At 44.8% G+C, this 16417-nt stretch overlaps 1 long non-coding RNA gene across 1 annotated transcript; it reads right to left on the bottom strand.

Annotated features, from left to right (window-relative positions):
• Nucleotides 1-385: 385 nt before the first annotated feature.
• LOC128352917 (uncharacterized) lies at nucleotides 386-12331 on the bottom strand. Its single transcript, XR_008320708.1, has 3 exons — nucleotides 11161-12331; nucleotides 4475-8166; nucleotides 386-2555 (listed from the first exon to the last, which is right to left on the bottom strand). It is a non-coding gene; the product is annotated as an uncharacterized LOC128352917 (long non-coding RNA).
• Nucleotides 12332-16417: the final 4086 nt, after the last annotated feature.

The raw sequence follows: 16417 nt of genomic DNA, 5'->3' as shown, positions 1-16417 counted from the left end.
CCAGGCTCGGCTGCGAGCCCAGTGGTTCTTAAGCGGGTAACCCGCTAAACTACCCCTGCCCTTAAACCAGGTTTGCGAAGCGAGCTCTCCGCAAACCCGGTTCTTTAAATCATGTATTGCCGCGGTGCTGCTCCACGCTGCGGCAACTCCCAAGAAGACCCCCGAATGGGCAGCTGAAAAGCAGCCACCCGGCTCAAGGGTCTCTCCAGCATGCCCTGTGTGCTCTCTAAGGGCATGCTGGTGTTACAGGTTGTTGATTTTTACCCACAATAGGTAAAACAGCAGAGCACTAAGGAATGAGCACACACTCCAGTTACAGAGTAGGTAGCAGAGGATGGTTGGGATATTGCAGCTGTCTAGAGAAAAGACATGGAGATCCTTGTATGACTAAACACTAAATATTTATTGGTTAAATACACTTAGATAGGAAAGACCTATATCTAATCTAAAGGACTACATAGTGGATAGGTAAGGAGAGAGAGAGATGTTTCCATCTGCTCTCTAGGAGGAAAGGAAGGATTGTGACTCAGCACAGGAAGTGCTGCAGAGTCAGTTCAGGGGTCATAGAGTAGGGACAGATAGGGAGACCCTGACTCACTGTCTCTACTCCCAATGCCCCTAGTGGTCATTAGGACAGTTGGTGCAAAAGGTCGATGCACTGGAAGTTCATCTCCAACACCCCTTCTCATCGCCTGTCGCACCTGGTCACGACTCCCATCTTCTCACGAAGCATCTGGAATCTGTCTTTGGATAATGGCTTGGTTAATCCATCTGCCAGCATCTCTTCTGTGGGGCAGTACCTCAGCTGGACCACTCCTTTTTCTTGTAAGTCCTGAACATAGTGGTACTTTATGGGAATATGCTTAGTTCGAGATTTCATCTTCTCCATTTGGGAAATCTGGATACAACTTTGGTTGCCCTCAAACATTACTGTGGGCTTTGGTTCTTCGATGCCAAAGTCCGATAGTAGTTGGTGTATCCCCATACTGCTTCCCTGCACGCTTCACTTGCTGAAACATACTCCGCTTCTGTGGATGATTGCGCAACGAGTGACTGCTTGTGGCTACTCCAAGTTATGGCTCCACCTCCATACAGGAACAGGTGTCCACTTGTGGACTTGCGGTCTGTTCTGTCCTCGCTCCAGTCTGCATCCACAAATCCCACGAGTTTGGGATTGCTGTTTGCTGGAATCTCCAATACATAATGTGCAGTACCTTTCAGGTACCTTCCCAGTCTTTTGACCGCTATCCAGTCCTTGTTCGTTGGCACACTCACTTTTCTGCTCAGGATTCCCACTGCTGAGGCAATGTCTGGCCTTGTCACTGTGGCTATGTACAAAAGTTTTCCAATTGCCTTTCTATATTGATTGTTAGCTGGTAAAGGCTGGCTGTCCTCATCTTGCTTCCAGAAATCAGCATTCATTGGTGTGCTGACTTCATTGGCATCTGTCAGTCCCAGGGATTCTAGAAGATCTTTTATCTTCTGCTTTTGGTTGAGAAGGAATGTTCCGTTCTCTTCTCTTTCTATTTGGATACCAAGGTAATATGAGGGAGAAGAGAGCTGGTCTTGTGGTAGCAAGCATGACTTGTCCCCATAGATAAGCAGAGTCTGCCCTGGTTGCATATGAATAGGAGACTTGACCAAAATCGAGCCAGGCTGTTTCGGCTTGATCAGGTTCAGATAGGAGCTGAACCTGCAAATCTGGTTTTGTGCATACTCCTGTACTACTTTGGAGAGGAGAGCTGGTCTTGTGGTAGCAAGCATGACTTGTCCCCTTAGCTAAGCAGGGTCAGCCCTGGTTGCATATGAAAGGGAGACTAGAAGTGTGAGCTCTGTAAGATATTCACCTCAGGGAATGCAGCCACTCTAGGAAGAGCAGAAAGTTTCAAGTTCCCTCCCTGGCGTCTCCAAGATAGGGCTGAGAGAGAGATTCCTGCCTGCAACCTTGGAGAAGCCACTGCCAGTCTGTGAAGACAATACTGAGCTAGATAGACCAATGGTCTGACTCAGTATATGGCAGCTTCCTGTGTTCCTGTGTTCCTGAGATGCTTCCGAGTTCCTTCACCTCTATTTCCTTGTTCAGGTGTTGTACAATTTAATGACTGTCTTGCCTTTCCTTGTGTGCAAGAATCAAATCATCAACGTAAGTCAGAATGTAAGTCCATCTATAGTCTCTGAGTCTAGAATATAGGCAGGGGTCAGCTTTTCCTTGCGTGAACCCCTCCTTAAGTAGTAATTGATTCAGTTTTTCATTCCATGCTCTGGCTGCCTGCTTTGAGCCATAGATGCTCTTTTGCAGTTTTCACACTAGCCCCTTCTTTCCAGGTTCCTCAAAGCCTGGTGGTTGTTGCATGTAGATGTCTTCCTCGATTTCCCCATGTAGGAAGGCAGTCTTTATATTCAAGTGTTCAACTTGTATCCCTTTGGCTGCCGCCACACTGAGCAATGTTCTAATTGACTTGTGTTTCACAACTGGTGCAAAAGTCTCATCATAGTCCTGACCATTGATTTGGGAGTATCCTTTGGCTACTAGTCTGGCTTTTGATGCATGCAACCTGAGAAGACACAGAAACAAGCATGGGGGTATCCCATAATGCACTGTGCACGTTGCTCCTAGCACCGCTAAGTGACCATCTGTGGGCGGGGGGGTAGGTTTTGCACTGCCTTCCACCCGCCCACTTCCCGGTCATGTGAATGTCTAGTAGATCACACATTCTTGTCTAGTACACATTGAGTTATTACATTGAGTTATTAGCTCAACAGATCTCAGATTCTGAAGCTTATAATGGCTGAACCTTTTTCTTTTTGCTGCTCACCTTAACAAAAGGGCCCTTTAATTACATTACAGAACAGGTTTTGTTTTTGTTTTTGTTTTTGTTTGAGCTTATCCCTGGAAAGAACACAATAGATCTGTATTGAATATCAAACTGGTATCATTACTCCAAAAATATCATTTTTGTCAGCTTTATAGAATTCTGTCAGATGGTTCAAATGTGGTTTATCATTAATATGATTAGTTAGAGGCTTGATATGAAGCGTGTTTTTTCAATGTATATTTTAAGACTGGAGTGAGGGGAATTGCCTCAATTTGATTGTACTGAGATTTGTACACTACACAGGGAATTGTATTATCAAAAGATGCATACTTTCCCCCACCCGCTTGCAAACCCATGACATTTTCTTCACAGATGGATAAGGAGCATCTCCCATTCCCCACCACTGGTGGGAAGTCACTAAAGAGAGACAGGCTGCTTCAGTGCCTTATAAGGACCTCACACTGAAATATCACCATGGCAACTGAACTCTAATACCAGACAGAAGGGAGATCTCTTTGAAACCCATCATAGCACTTAAAGCTGCAACTCAGAATGACTCACATCATGCAGCCATTTCAGATTGCTGCAATAAAGGGATAAAATCACACACGCACACACATGCACAAGAGGATACAGTGTAGAGCTGGAAAGGGTTTTAATCCCTGCCAGTCTGGTCAGGGAGAAAAGAAATACATCAGAGTGAAGAAAGATAAAATGCTGCCTACAGTTATTAAGGGTTGTTTTGCATATTATGGATTGCCTACAAAAGCACTTCAATCTGGGAAATAGCATGAGTTCCACATGTAGATAATCAACACATCTGTGCAGTAATCAACACATCTGTATATATGTGATCAAATGCTCTGTGAATTCTTCAAGCAAGATTATGTTATTGATGTTTAATACTTTGGGGAGATTCTCACGAACGCCCTGGGCAGGTGTGGAGGGTGTGGGAGGAAGGCTGCCCTTTAATAATCTCCCCCCCCCCACAACAACCAAGCAGGTCAGCTTTGGCGTGCTGCCGACACGGACAGCTCTGTTCTGTGAAACAAAGGGTGAAGCACCCTTAACCTCAGCTAGAAGCTGGGTCTATTAAGAGGGTTAGGAGGGATGGGAGCAGAGGAATCTGAAAGGTTCCCACCGCTTCTCACAACCAGCCTAACTCTTCTTGGGGAAGCCCAGGCAGGGTTAGGCTGGTTGTGAGAAAAGCCTCAATATCTTTTAAATATGGATGTTTAGGATGTATTAAGGGTTCTATGGTTTAGGTTTGTTTAAGATGCATTATTGGTAGGGAAATAATCACAATTCTGAAATGTGATTGATAGTGGAGTTGGCCTTGCATGTATGGCCAGAATCTTGGGAAGACAGAAATTGTCAGTTAGTGTGAAGCATTAAGAAAGAACAGCTAAAGTGGGCTTGAAGGGAGACACAGGGCAAGAAAAAGAAAAAAGATTAAGAATTTACCAATAAAGGCTGACATCCTAACACACAGTGCACAAGTAAAGAGGGGTTGTGAGGATGTGACTGGGTTCTGCACACAACTCCCCCAATCCTTATACATGCAGGTTGTTTCACAAATGGGCAGAGATTTGTGCACTCCTGCTCCATTCTGTCCATGCTCCATAAGAACTCTGGAAGAGAGGAAACATGTAACTGACCTTCAGCAGTTTGTTTCCTCTCTTCCAGAGTACTTCTGGAGCGCAGGCAGAGTGGGAAGATTTTGCCCGCTTGGGCAACAGTGCACACATAGGACCAGGGGGCTGTCTGGGAAGTCCAGTTGCATCCATGCAGTCCTTCTTTTTTAATGTACTTCACCAGTCATTGTGTTTACATGAAAAAGAAGTATTAGAAGAGGTTAAAATGATACATGTAAACAACAGATAATTAGTGTAACAAGAATGGTCACAGTTAAATCAACAGTGGAATAAATTGAGCAGAACAAAATACATAAGTTTCAAAGAAAGCTTTCTTATACTGTTTTTTCAGGTAGATTTCACATCTCATCCAGATTCCACCCCCCCTGCCAAATCCCAAACCCTGAGAAATGTTACCTTTCCAGTAAATGCAGGGAAACACTCCCATTGGAAAGCATAGGGAATGAAACCTCATAAAGATAGGGAAAGACTGGAGTCACAGAAGCCACCTAATGGTGCAGCGGGGAAATGACTTGAATAGCAAGCCAGATGTTGCTGGTTCGAATCCCCATTGGTACGTTTCCAAGACTATGGGAAACACCTATACCGGGCAGCAGCAATATAGGAAGATACTGAAAGGCATCATCTCATACTGTGCAGGAGGAGGCAATGATAAACTCTGTGGTCACCAGGAGCCGACACTAACTCAACAGCACACTTCGCCACTTTACCACTTTAGAAGCCCAGAGAGAGATAAGAGGTTGATATCTGGAGGAATGCTTGCAAATTACAATCCCTTTTACTCTCTCTGTATATATATGAATGGGAGACAGAGAGTTAGTTTTTGTGTGTATACACACATACCTATAGGAGCTCACTATATTTTAAGAACGCAGGAAGATGCCTTATACCGTCAGACCAGTGGTCCATATTTGGTCCCTTTGGTCTGAGTGAAACTCCTGCCTGCAACCTTGGAGAAGTCACTGTCAGTCTGTGTAAACAAAACTGAGCTAGACGGAGCACTGTTCTGATTTGGTATAAGGCAGCTTCCTATGTTCCAATGAGATGGCAGGGACTCGTCCACTATTGCCTGTGTTTTGACATCACAGTCATTGCGCTGTCAGCAGGGGGGTGTTCCTGTTTCCCATGCTCTGTTTCAAAATTTATTGATGCATTTTAGCCCTACATCATTCTAAATGAGTTGCAGGAAAATATCTGTATTTTTCCGTTGTAGGAGGCTTGCCCCATCATTTGTGTGCTGCAATGAAGTGTTGTTTGAATGGTTGAAATCACAGTGTGACAATTTGGTCTCTTAAGAGGAAGCCCATTGAACTGAATCATTTACTTCAGTCCCATTTGCTTACTGCATTTGTTTACAGATTTTTTCCGTTGATTACTACAAGCAAAGATGCCCAGTGAACGGAATCATTATTTATTTTTATACCCCCTTTCTGCTCCATTGCGTTCTATTTCTTATTATTTCTAATTTTTTGCTTACTTCTTATTTTATTGTGTGAAGGGGGAGCAGCGGGTGGGTGGGCTTTTCCAGAGAGATTGAGGGGGGAGTGGGCGATCACGCAGTGAAGCTTGGCACACTGATTAAAACCTGGCCCCCTCCCCTTGGTGTGGCTGTTGGAAAATGCAAACTAGAAGGTCAGAGGATCACAGCTGCTGCCAACATCTTCCCTCCTCAGGAGAAGGCCTGGCAGGAGAGAAGCAATGAGGGCAGCAGCAGAGAGGAGAAAGGAGCCCCATTGCTGCTGCAAGGCTCCCCAGCCCTAGCGATGCTAGGCCTGGGGTGCTGACTGAAGAGTAGTGGCAGAGGCTGTTGCTGCTATGGCTGCCCCCAGCAGCCCTGACAGGGGAACTGAGGAGTCGCTGGCTGCCACCACCATGGAAGAGAGTGCCCACTCCGGAGCACCAGTTCCTCTCTTCTCCATTCCCAGGCTCACCACAGGATTCCCTTTCACTACAGTGCTACAGACTGTCTTTTATTCCACATGAGCCTCCTGGCTTTGGGGGGGAACGAGACCCTCTAAAATGGTGTGTAGGTGGGAAAGAGATGGAATGTCAACACCAGTGGTGGGCAGTGTCTTCTTCAACAGGCCTGCTGAAAAGGGTGTGATACTAAGGAGGAAGGGATCGATAATATTGAGGAGAAAGAGGACTTCTGTGAAAATATGACTTTTTAGATATATTAGGGACATTTTTAATTAAAATTAAAATAAATTATTTCATTTTAAATTAATTATTTAATTTAAATTAAAACAAAAATTATTCCTGGAATCACTTGTGCAAGGATGCAACGGCGATAGGTTTTGTTTTGTTTTGGAATGATGCTTTCCCCTGCTGGCAGATTAGCACAAGGCGGCTGAGAAATATTTTTCATATATATATTTGTCACGTCACACACACTCCATGACTCCATTGGCCCAAATGGAGCAGGAGGAGGGGCAGATAAATGCGTTTCAAGGCGAATATGGACACTCCTGCCTGGAAAATACGTTGCAGCGGATGGAAAATATGAATGGCCCCCAGCTTACAATGAAGCATTTAACAACCTGTTACTCTGGTTTTGAAACCATTGCACTATTCTATCACACTTTGCAATGCATTAACTGTTGAAAATCTCATAGTCCGGAAAACTCCTAAGTTACGTTCTTCAACAGTAAAGGATCCAGCAGTCAAGAAATTGTAGGGTTGCAATGAAGGCCTTGGAAAAGATATTTAGATGCTGTGACGTGTCTATACCTACAAAGATTAGAATCGTTCGGACAATGGCTTTTCCCATGACACTCTATGGATGCCAAAGCTGGACTTTGAAGAAGCAAGATAGAAAAAGCATTGACACTTTTGAACTTTGGTGTTGGAGAAGACTTTTGAGGATACCATGGACAGCCAGGAAAACAAACAAATGGAGCACAGAACAAATCAATACAGAATTTTCACTCGAGGCACAAATGACTAGGTTCAGACTATCATACTTTGGACACATTATACGAAGACCCAGCTCCTTTGAGAAGTCCATAATACTGGGGAAAAAGAAGAGGACGACCAGCAGCAAGGTGGATAGACTCGATTACAACAACGATGTAATCAACGATGCAACAACACCACTGAAAGACCTTAAAAGCCAAGTTGAAGACAGATCATTCTGGAGAGAATCTATCTATGTAGTCGCTAAGAGTCAACATCAATTTAATGGCACTTAATCAATCAATCAATCAATCAATCAATCAATCAATCATTCTTCGGCTAACTAAGCAAAGAGACACCTTTTTAAAGTGGTGATTCTCTTAAATTTAGCAGGGGGAGAGCAACTGGCCCTAATCCAGCACAATATCCTTCTTAATTGAGTGGGTTCCTATGAAACCTGTAATTATTGCAGATGCTACCTGTTCCCTGAAAACCTGGCTCATGCATCCATTAATGCACCCAAAACTCTGAAGAGAAACATTACAAGAAAAGACTTGGCTCCATACAGATGTGTGTGGAGAAACCCTTTGGAAGACTTAAAACACGATGGAGGAGCTTAAAATCAATTTTGGAAGTGGAGGATGACATTTTACCATTGTGTCATCGTATATACTCCACAATATATGCCAGTATTGGGGAGAAGTATAAAAGTGGGGTGCTGAAGAGCAGAGCTGCTGCTGCTTTATGTCACAGTGCTGTTCCTCCTGTTCCAGGTTCTCAAACATCCTTATGTAGAGAAGCTGAAAAAAATCAGAAATGTCTATAAACATTACTTTTGGAACAGGCAAACTACACTGCAGTAAAAAACTTCATAGATTATGCATAAATACAGTAGCTGTTGCCACCTAACAGTACCATCTATTTTTTATTCTTTTTATCCATAAACTGTTAAAAGAAACACATGTGTTTTCCCCTCTTCCTTAAAAAAAATTAATTAAACTGAATTGGATAATATTTTATGTTGCACTCATATAATAAGTTTTCAGAGAAATCTTATGAATGGTTAATGAGAAGTAAGTTTCACTATGTTAGTGGACCATACTCCTATGTAAGCAATAAGCATGCATAGGATTGCAGCATCATTTTTTTCTTATTTGATTTTCTAGAAAGTATGATCCTATAGTTATTTTGTTTTTGACTTTTTCCTAGTGCGTCTTTATTGCTAGGCAACTTTGTTTGTCCAGCTGTTGTTGAACTACAACTCCCATAATCACAATTTATTTATTGTAATTCAACAACAGCTGGATAGCCCAAGTTGTCTGAATGCCATTTAAATTTTTTCAGTGCAGCCCTTTCTTAGGATCTCTTCTCTTGCATTCCCGCTGTTTCACCCCTTCTCCTCTCCCTCCCCTTCTTGGGGAAGGGGAGATTATCAGAATTTGTCCCCATTGCTTAGCCATGAAGAACTGAGTTGCATGAACTTTTCAGAAGCTATCAGAAGTTTAAACTTATGCCTGGCAATGTTATACAGAGTGTGGCTGGTCTGGCAATGAAGTCAGAGGGGGAGACAGCTAGTGAATTCTATTGAAAGTGTAATGCCCTGTTTCTTTTTAAAAGCTCCAGCACCATCTTGGAAGCTGCACATGGAGCATTGGGAAGTGTTGTTGGGAAGGTGCTAGGAAGTTCTGTGGGGAAGTGCTGGGAAGGACTATACTTCCTAGCATTCCATATGCACCTTCAAAATACGGTTGTACATATTTTTCTATATAACAACAATGAATGCAAGACTCTACTGTAATGAAAAATGCATTATAACCTAAAACATCTACACTGGTTGCCGGTAAGTTTCCGGGAAAAGTACAAGGTTTTGGTTATAACCTATAAAGCCCTAAACAGCTTGGGCCCTGGGTATTTAAGATAACGTCTTCTTCGCTATGAACCACACCGTCCATTGAGATCATCTGGAGAGGTTCGTCTGCAGTTGCCACTGGCTTGTCTGGTGGCTACTCAGTGACTGTTGCTGGTGTGTGTCTTATGTTTCTTTTTAGAATGTGAGCCCTTTGGGGACAGGGAGCCATCTTATTTATTTGTTTGTTATTTCTCTTTGTAAACCACCCTGAGCCATTTTTGGAAGGGCGGTATAGAAATCGAATTAATAATAATAATAATAATAATAATAAAAATACTCGGGGATGGGCCTTCTCCATTGCTGCCCCGAGGCTTTGGAACATACATCCTGCTGAAATAAGAGCCTCCCCATCTCTTACAACTTTTAAAAGGGCAGTCAAGACACATTTGTTCACCCAGGGTTTTAATTAGATACTGTTTTAATTGTTTTAATTGTGTTTTAATAGTTTTAACTTTTTAATTTTAACTGTTGAAATGTTTTAATCTTTTATTGGCTGTTTTTATTGTTTTGTAAACTACCCAGAGAACTTGTGTTTTGGGTGGTATAGAAATGTATTATTTATTTATTTATTACATTTATATCCCGCTCTTCCTCCAAGGAGCCCAGAGCGGTGTACTACATACTTGAGTTTCTCCTCACAACAACCCTGTGAAGTAGGTTAGGCTGAGAGAGAAGTGACCGGCCCAGAATCACCCAGCTGGTATCATGGCTGAATGGGGATTTGAACTCAGGTCTCCCCGGTCCTAGTCCAGCACTCTAACCACTACACCATACTGGACAAACAAACAAACAAACAAACTCCCCACAGGAAATACCTGAGGAGTTAAGGCAGGGGTCATAGAGGTAAAGCAGGGACAGGTAAGGAGACCCTCACTAACTCCCTCTACTCCCAGTGCCTTTAGTGGTCATTAGGACAGTTGGAGCAAAAGGCCAATGCACTGGAATTCCATCTCCAACATCTGGTTAAAGTTTGGTCAGAAAGGAGTCAATTTTTCAATTTTCAGCACTTTTTAAACTTGCTATACCTGTGGCAATTTTCATCAGATCACTTTGAAAGTAGGCAAAATTGTAAACCTTGTCTAGAATAATTTGCATGCCAAGTTTCAAGTTATTAGCAAAATAGATGTCATATTTCTAAGCAATAAAATTTTGAGGCTTATAATGGCAGAACTTTTTTTTTTTTTTTTTGCTGCTCCCCTTAACTCAAGGTACAGTCTCATGTCCCTTTAATGCAGATTCACACATTTGGACCTCTCTTATAAAGTGGTAAGATTAAGAAAATAAGCAGCAACATGGAGAAGATTTAGTTATCTCTATAAAGGTGATGGCTCTCATGTTTAGCAGGGCAAGAACAACTACCCCTGTTTATCCCAGCACAACATCCCTCCCAGGCTATTACTGTGTCTCTCTTTTGTTTCATTCTAGATTATGAACCCCTTTGGGACATAGAATCATCTTCTCATTCCTTTTTCTATGTAAGATGCTTTGAGAATGTTTTTGTTGAAGAGCAGTAAATAAATACTAGCTGAACCCGCACAGAGCATGTGTGCACTAGTACTTGTTTGCTACTTTGCCCCCCTCACAGCCCCCTCACCCTAGAGACCTCCCCATCCCCACCTGAGCCCTACACACACAGCCACATCCCCTCTGCTGTCATTGCTTCTCACCCAGTCTCTCTCCACTCGCACACCCTCAGTGCCCCCCGACATTGCTTCTCTCCCACCTCTCCCTGCTGATATTGCTTCCACCACCACCCTCACCTGAGCTGTGCTCCTCCTCCACCATCACATTGCTTCCATCCCCCTCACCCCTCTTGGTCGCGGCTGTGGTGTCACCAGTGCCAATTGGCCAAGCCGCAGCCCCCTAACCCCAGAAATCTCCTCACCCAAGTCTTGCTCCTGCTCCTCCCTGCAGCAGCAGCAGTGGCAGCAGCAGTTGACCAGGCCCTTTCTCGCTGCCACCACCGTCATGGCCACTTGCTTCGCTCAGGCCACTAACAGGCCCAGGTCCCTCGCCTGCCTGCCTGCCTGACTTTGCCAATGGGCTCGATAGCCCTGAGCAGGAGTGACAGCAGTTGACCAAGCCTTTCTTGCTGCCACCACCATGGCCTCTTGCTCCCCTCAGGCTGCTGATGGCATCCCTCACTTTCCTGTCTCCCTCTGACAATGGGCTCAGTAGCCCTGAGCAAGAGTGGCTGACTGGGCTCTTCCTTGCTGCCACCGTCATGGTCACTCACTCCTCTCAGACCACTAACAGGCCTGGCTGGGCCCTTCCTAACTGCTGCTGCCATGGCCACTCGCTTCCCTCAGGCTGCTGACAGGCCCGGGCCCATCCCTGGCCTGCCAGCTTCCTTCTTGGTAGCCCCGAGCACGAGTGGCAGCAGTAGCGGTTTACTGGGCCCTTCCTTGCTGCCGCTGCTGCTGCCATGGCTGCTCACTTTGCTCAGGCCACTGACATGCCCTAGCCTGGGCCATCTTTCACCTGCCTCCACCAATGGGCTCGGTAGACCTAAGCAGGAGTGGCAGCGGCAGCAGTTGACCAGGCCCTTCATCGCTGCTGCTGCTATGGCTGCTCGAATGGCACAGGAAGAAGTCCACTGGCCTTAGTAGCCCCGCCCATGCACACTGCTCTCCTCACTCACGTCACAGCTCCCTCACCCGAGACTTCCCCCACTCCAGTGCGGTGGCATCAACAGCACAACTTTCCTTCCCTGTGCCACCTCCTCCTTGGGCCTCCCTCCTTTGCCACTCTCCTGCTCCTTCTTGTCCTCCACCTCATCTCCAGTGGCGGTGGCTGCACTGTTGGGCTCCTCCGGTTACTACCACCGATGCTGCCCTTCTTTCTTACTCTCTGCCCCTCCCTTCTTGTTTTTCCCCCTCTCCCCCTCTCTCTCTGCTTCCCTCTCTCTTCCCATCTTATTTTTCCTCCTCCCTTCTTAATTTCTCCCTCTCTCTCCCTCTTTATTTCTTCTTCTGGCTTCTTTCTTTTTCTCTGTTTATTTCAGAGGATCACCATGGCACAGAATTCTTGTCACCGGAGAAGCCCACTGATTGGGCCTCAAATGTCACTGCCGACTGGTTAAGCTCTTTGTGGTTGTAGCTTGCCACAATTCTCACCGCCGGAGAAACCTGCTGATTGGGCCTCCAATGTCACTGCCAATTGGTGGTTAAGCACATACCACCACATACCACATATTCTTTACAATAGAGAGATTGTAAATCGTAATAGGATTGAGAATTATTATGACTTTTTTCCTTGCAGAGGCTCCCACATACACACACATATATACACCCCATTATGTTTGAAAAACATCAAGATGCCATTGAAGAAGTGTAATTTATGCTTTCTCTGATTATTAAGTCTTTAGCCAAAATCACCAATGTTGTCAGGTTTTAATCTGTCTCCATGAGGGCTAGAAATGTGCTTATTTAACAAAAAATTAAAAACTGGCATTTTGTGATTTCATTAGAGTGTTACATAATATTATTCTAAATATGCTATGGAGTAATAGTGTTCTTAAGATCTAGCTAAAGGGATCTTTAACCAGTTAGACTTTTCTCCTTCAGACTCCCAAGCAGCTAAAACCATGATGTGGAGGCAGGGTGAGAGTGAAATGGGAAAGCTGACCTGCACAACTGTTCGCAGCTGGACAGGCTGGCAAGCCTAAGTCTCTGAGTGCTTTGCAAGCACACAGCAAAAGCTCTACACAAAAATACTACCTGCCAGGCAAGAAAATGGAAAAGAGGTGAGGTGAGGAGAATGCAAGAAAGAAAACTTCAGTGGGCAAAAAAAAGGGGGGAAGAAGAAGAAGAAGAAGAAGAAGAAGAAGAAGAAGAAGAAGAAGAAGAAGAAGAAGAAGAAGAAGAAAGCCCCACTGGGCATGAGAAGGGAAAGGGATATCTGGGAGGTGCAAGAAGAAGAAACCCTTGCTGGTCAACAGTAGGGAAAAGGGGTAACTGGACTGGGGCCGTGGAAAAAGAATGAAAATTCCACTGGGCAACAGAAGGAGGAAGGGGTAGCTGGAGATGGGGATGGGGGATGCATGTTGGAGATGGAGTTCCAGTGCCTTCCTTTTGCACCTACTATCCTAATTACCACTAGGGGCATTGGAAGTAGAGGAAGTGAGTGAGGGTCTGCTTACCTGTCTCTACTCTATGACCCCAGGATTAAGTCTTCAGCACTTCCTGTGCTGAGTCCCAATCCTTCCTTTCCTCTTAGAGAGTAGATGGAAACATCTCTCGCTCGCCTTACCTATTATGTAGTTCTTTAGATTAGTTTCAGGTCTTTCCTATCCATGTGTACTTAACTAATAAATACTTAGTAGTATTAGTTCTGCAAGGATCTCCATGTGTTTTCTCTAAATAGCTGCAATAACTAAACCATCCTCTGCTACCTACTCTGTAACTGGAGTGTGTGCCCATTCCTTAGTGCTCTGCTGTTTTGCCCACTGGGGGGGGGGATTAACAACCTCTAACAATGCAGGGGGGGAGAAAACCCCACTGGGCAACAGCAGCAGAAGGGGAAAGGAGTAGCTAGAGTGGGAGGGAAGATAAAAAGAAAAGAAAACACCACTGGGCAGGAACAGTCAGTCAGTAAGGGCAAGAGCAAACAAACAAACAAATGTACTTGTTAAGAAGGAAAAATTACAGCTTAATCAGAAGCCATTTTCTTAATCAGAGCCATTTTCTCTGACATGAAGGGAGCTGGCTTCAGCCCTTCCTCCCCACTGCTGTAGCCTCCTCTCTCCCATGATTTACCACAAAAGGTGCCAGCAGTGCTAGCTTATCCTGTCTTTTGAATGTTTGTGCAGGGCTCCCCTAAGCATTGCCCCCCGTCCCTGAGGGGGGGGGAAGTAAAACAATAAGAATACAGAGGCTGTGGCAATCACCCTGTGTGTTTATTTGTATCCTTTTTTCATTTGCGGTAGTGGTGGGGAGGATGAAAAAATTACAGAGGCTGTTGCAATCATAGGTACATAGGCAGCTACCATATACCAAATCAGACCATTGGTCCATCTAGCTCAGTATTGCCTACACAGACTGGCAGCAGTTTCTCCAAGGCTTCAGGCAGAAGTCTCTCAGCCATTTCTTGGTGATGCCAGGGAGGGAACTAAGAACCTTCCTCAAGCATGCAGGTGCTCTTCCCAGAGCAACCCCATCCCCAAGGGGAATATCTTACAGTGCTCACACTGTAAGATATAAGTCTCCCATTCGAATGCAAACCAAGGTGGACCCTGCTTGACAAAGGGGACAATTCATGCTTGCTACCACAAGACCCATCAGCCTGTGTATTTTTCCTTTGAGGGGAGTGGGCAATGCTTGGGGGAGCCTTCAAGCAATTCAGGATAGCTTGACTGGCACATTTTCTGGCCAATCATGGGAGAGAGGAGTCTCCAGCAGTAGGGAGGAGGGGTTGAAGCATGCTTCCTTCTTCTCAGAGAAAATGGTTCTCTCTCTCTCTCTCTCTCTCTCTCTCTCTCTCCCCCCCCCCCGATTAGGCTGTACATTTCCCTTCTTAACAACTGAATTTGTGTTCTTGGAGGAGGGGGTCACAGCACCCCTGACCTTAATGACCAGTCTCCAAACACTGTATCTTTCTTTCCCTGCTTTAAAAAAGTAATACATTTTAAAAGATATATACATTTAAACATTATACACAGGAGGCATAGTTCTGAGCATACACAGAGTACATTTCTCCCCTTTAAGCCACAGGTTTCTGCTTAATGTGTGAACCACCTTGAGATTGTTTTAATGAAAGGTGGTATAGAAATTAAACAATAAAATAAATACAATAAAAAATAATGGCTAATTGCTCTTTCTTGATGTATCGTTTACGAAGCAGAAGAGGAGGCATTATCAGCATTCTTGTTTTAACAAATCTTATGCCCTGTTATTCTGTGAAAATAATCCATGTGCTGAGGGGGGTGCAGAGGCAGTGTTAAGACATTTTTACGATGCCATAGCAACGGATCTGTCGCTCAAGGCAATGGTTCTCCTAGTCTAGTCACCCCAACTGGTGATGCTGCAAAAGAAGCCAGATGTTCCCTTTGCATATCAGGTGTTAATTGTTTCCGTTGTCAAATGTAAATAGTAAAGAAGCTCATCTTAACATCTTGGTGATGAAATCAGGTAATCTCTAACCACCACCCCTCCACCCCCGTTGTTGGTTCTAAATTGTTCTAGTTATCAGAAGTTATTAGTCAGCACTACAAAGAAGGGGCTGGGATCTGGAAAGCAAGTGAATGGAAAGTGGAGACAGTTCTGAGTTCCTTTGTCCTGCAAATTTGGAATATACTGCAGTTTGGAGTGCAAAGTTGGGGGTGGGGGGCCACCACAGAGAAACCCACAGAGAAAAATCCATCCATCCCACATACACAAAACAAGAACCTCTGCATTACATGGCTCTGTGGTCGCCAGGAGTCAACACCAACTCGATGGCACAACTTTAAGAAAAAATCAGCACAGAGGAAGAGGGGAAAGAAAGAAAAAAGCAGAGCAGCCTTTCCTTAAAAATTTCAGGTCCTGCAATCTTTCCATGTAAGTTCTGCTTTCCTTTTCCCCACTATCCCTTCTTAGCTTTTGTTTGGTATCACGGTGTGCTCACGCATGTGTGTGTGTGTGTCTCATGCAGAGGGAGATCCTAGTGTTTGTTTCTTGCTGAAAAGGGGTTTATATTCAGTTTTTATATGTGACAGTGTGATTGAATGACTGTACATGTCAGGGGTGTAGCTAAAATTGAGCTGATGGGTTGAAAGAAACCAGGCCCCCAAGCTCCTGAGGGGCCCCAGATCCACCCCTCTCTATTTTCTTCATTATCTCCCTCACTCCAAGGGGCTGCCAGCAGTGGCCGATAGAGCTTTTTGCCACCCATAGGCAGCCAAGATTTGCTGGCGGGGGGGTGGGTTAAATCATACACACACACACACACTCTCTCTCTCTCTTTTTAAAACTGCCACTCTTTTTAAAAGCTGTGGCACAGCAGGGACAGTGGCGAGAGCTCCTAGTCGGCACCCACCTCCTGAAATCTGCCAGGCTGGGCGCAGTTGCTGCTGAGCATGGGCAGTGGCAACATGACAGAGGTTGGGCAGGCAGGCCCATATGAAAGGGGTGAACACAGTCCCCCTCTCCCCTAGCTACGCCCCT

This window comes from Hemicordylus capensis, chromosome 4 (genome assembly GCF_027244095.1).
Source record: "Hemicordylus capensis ecotype Gifberg chromosome 4, rHemCap1.1.pri, whole genome shotgun sequence".
NCBI lineage: Eukaryota > Metazoa > Chordata > Lepidosauria > Squamata > Cordylidae > Hemicordylus > Hemicordylus capensis.
The sequence above is the reverse complement of the archived record's forward strand: the minus strand, read 5'-3'. Positions and strand labels throughout refer to the sequence as shown.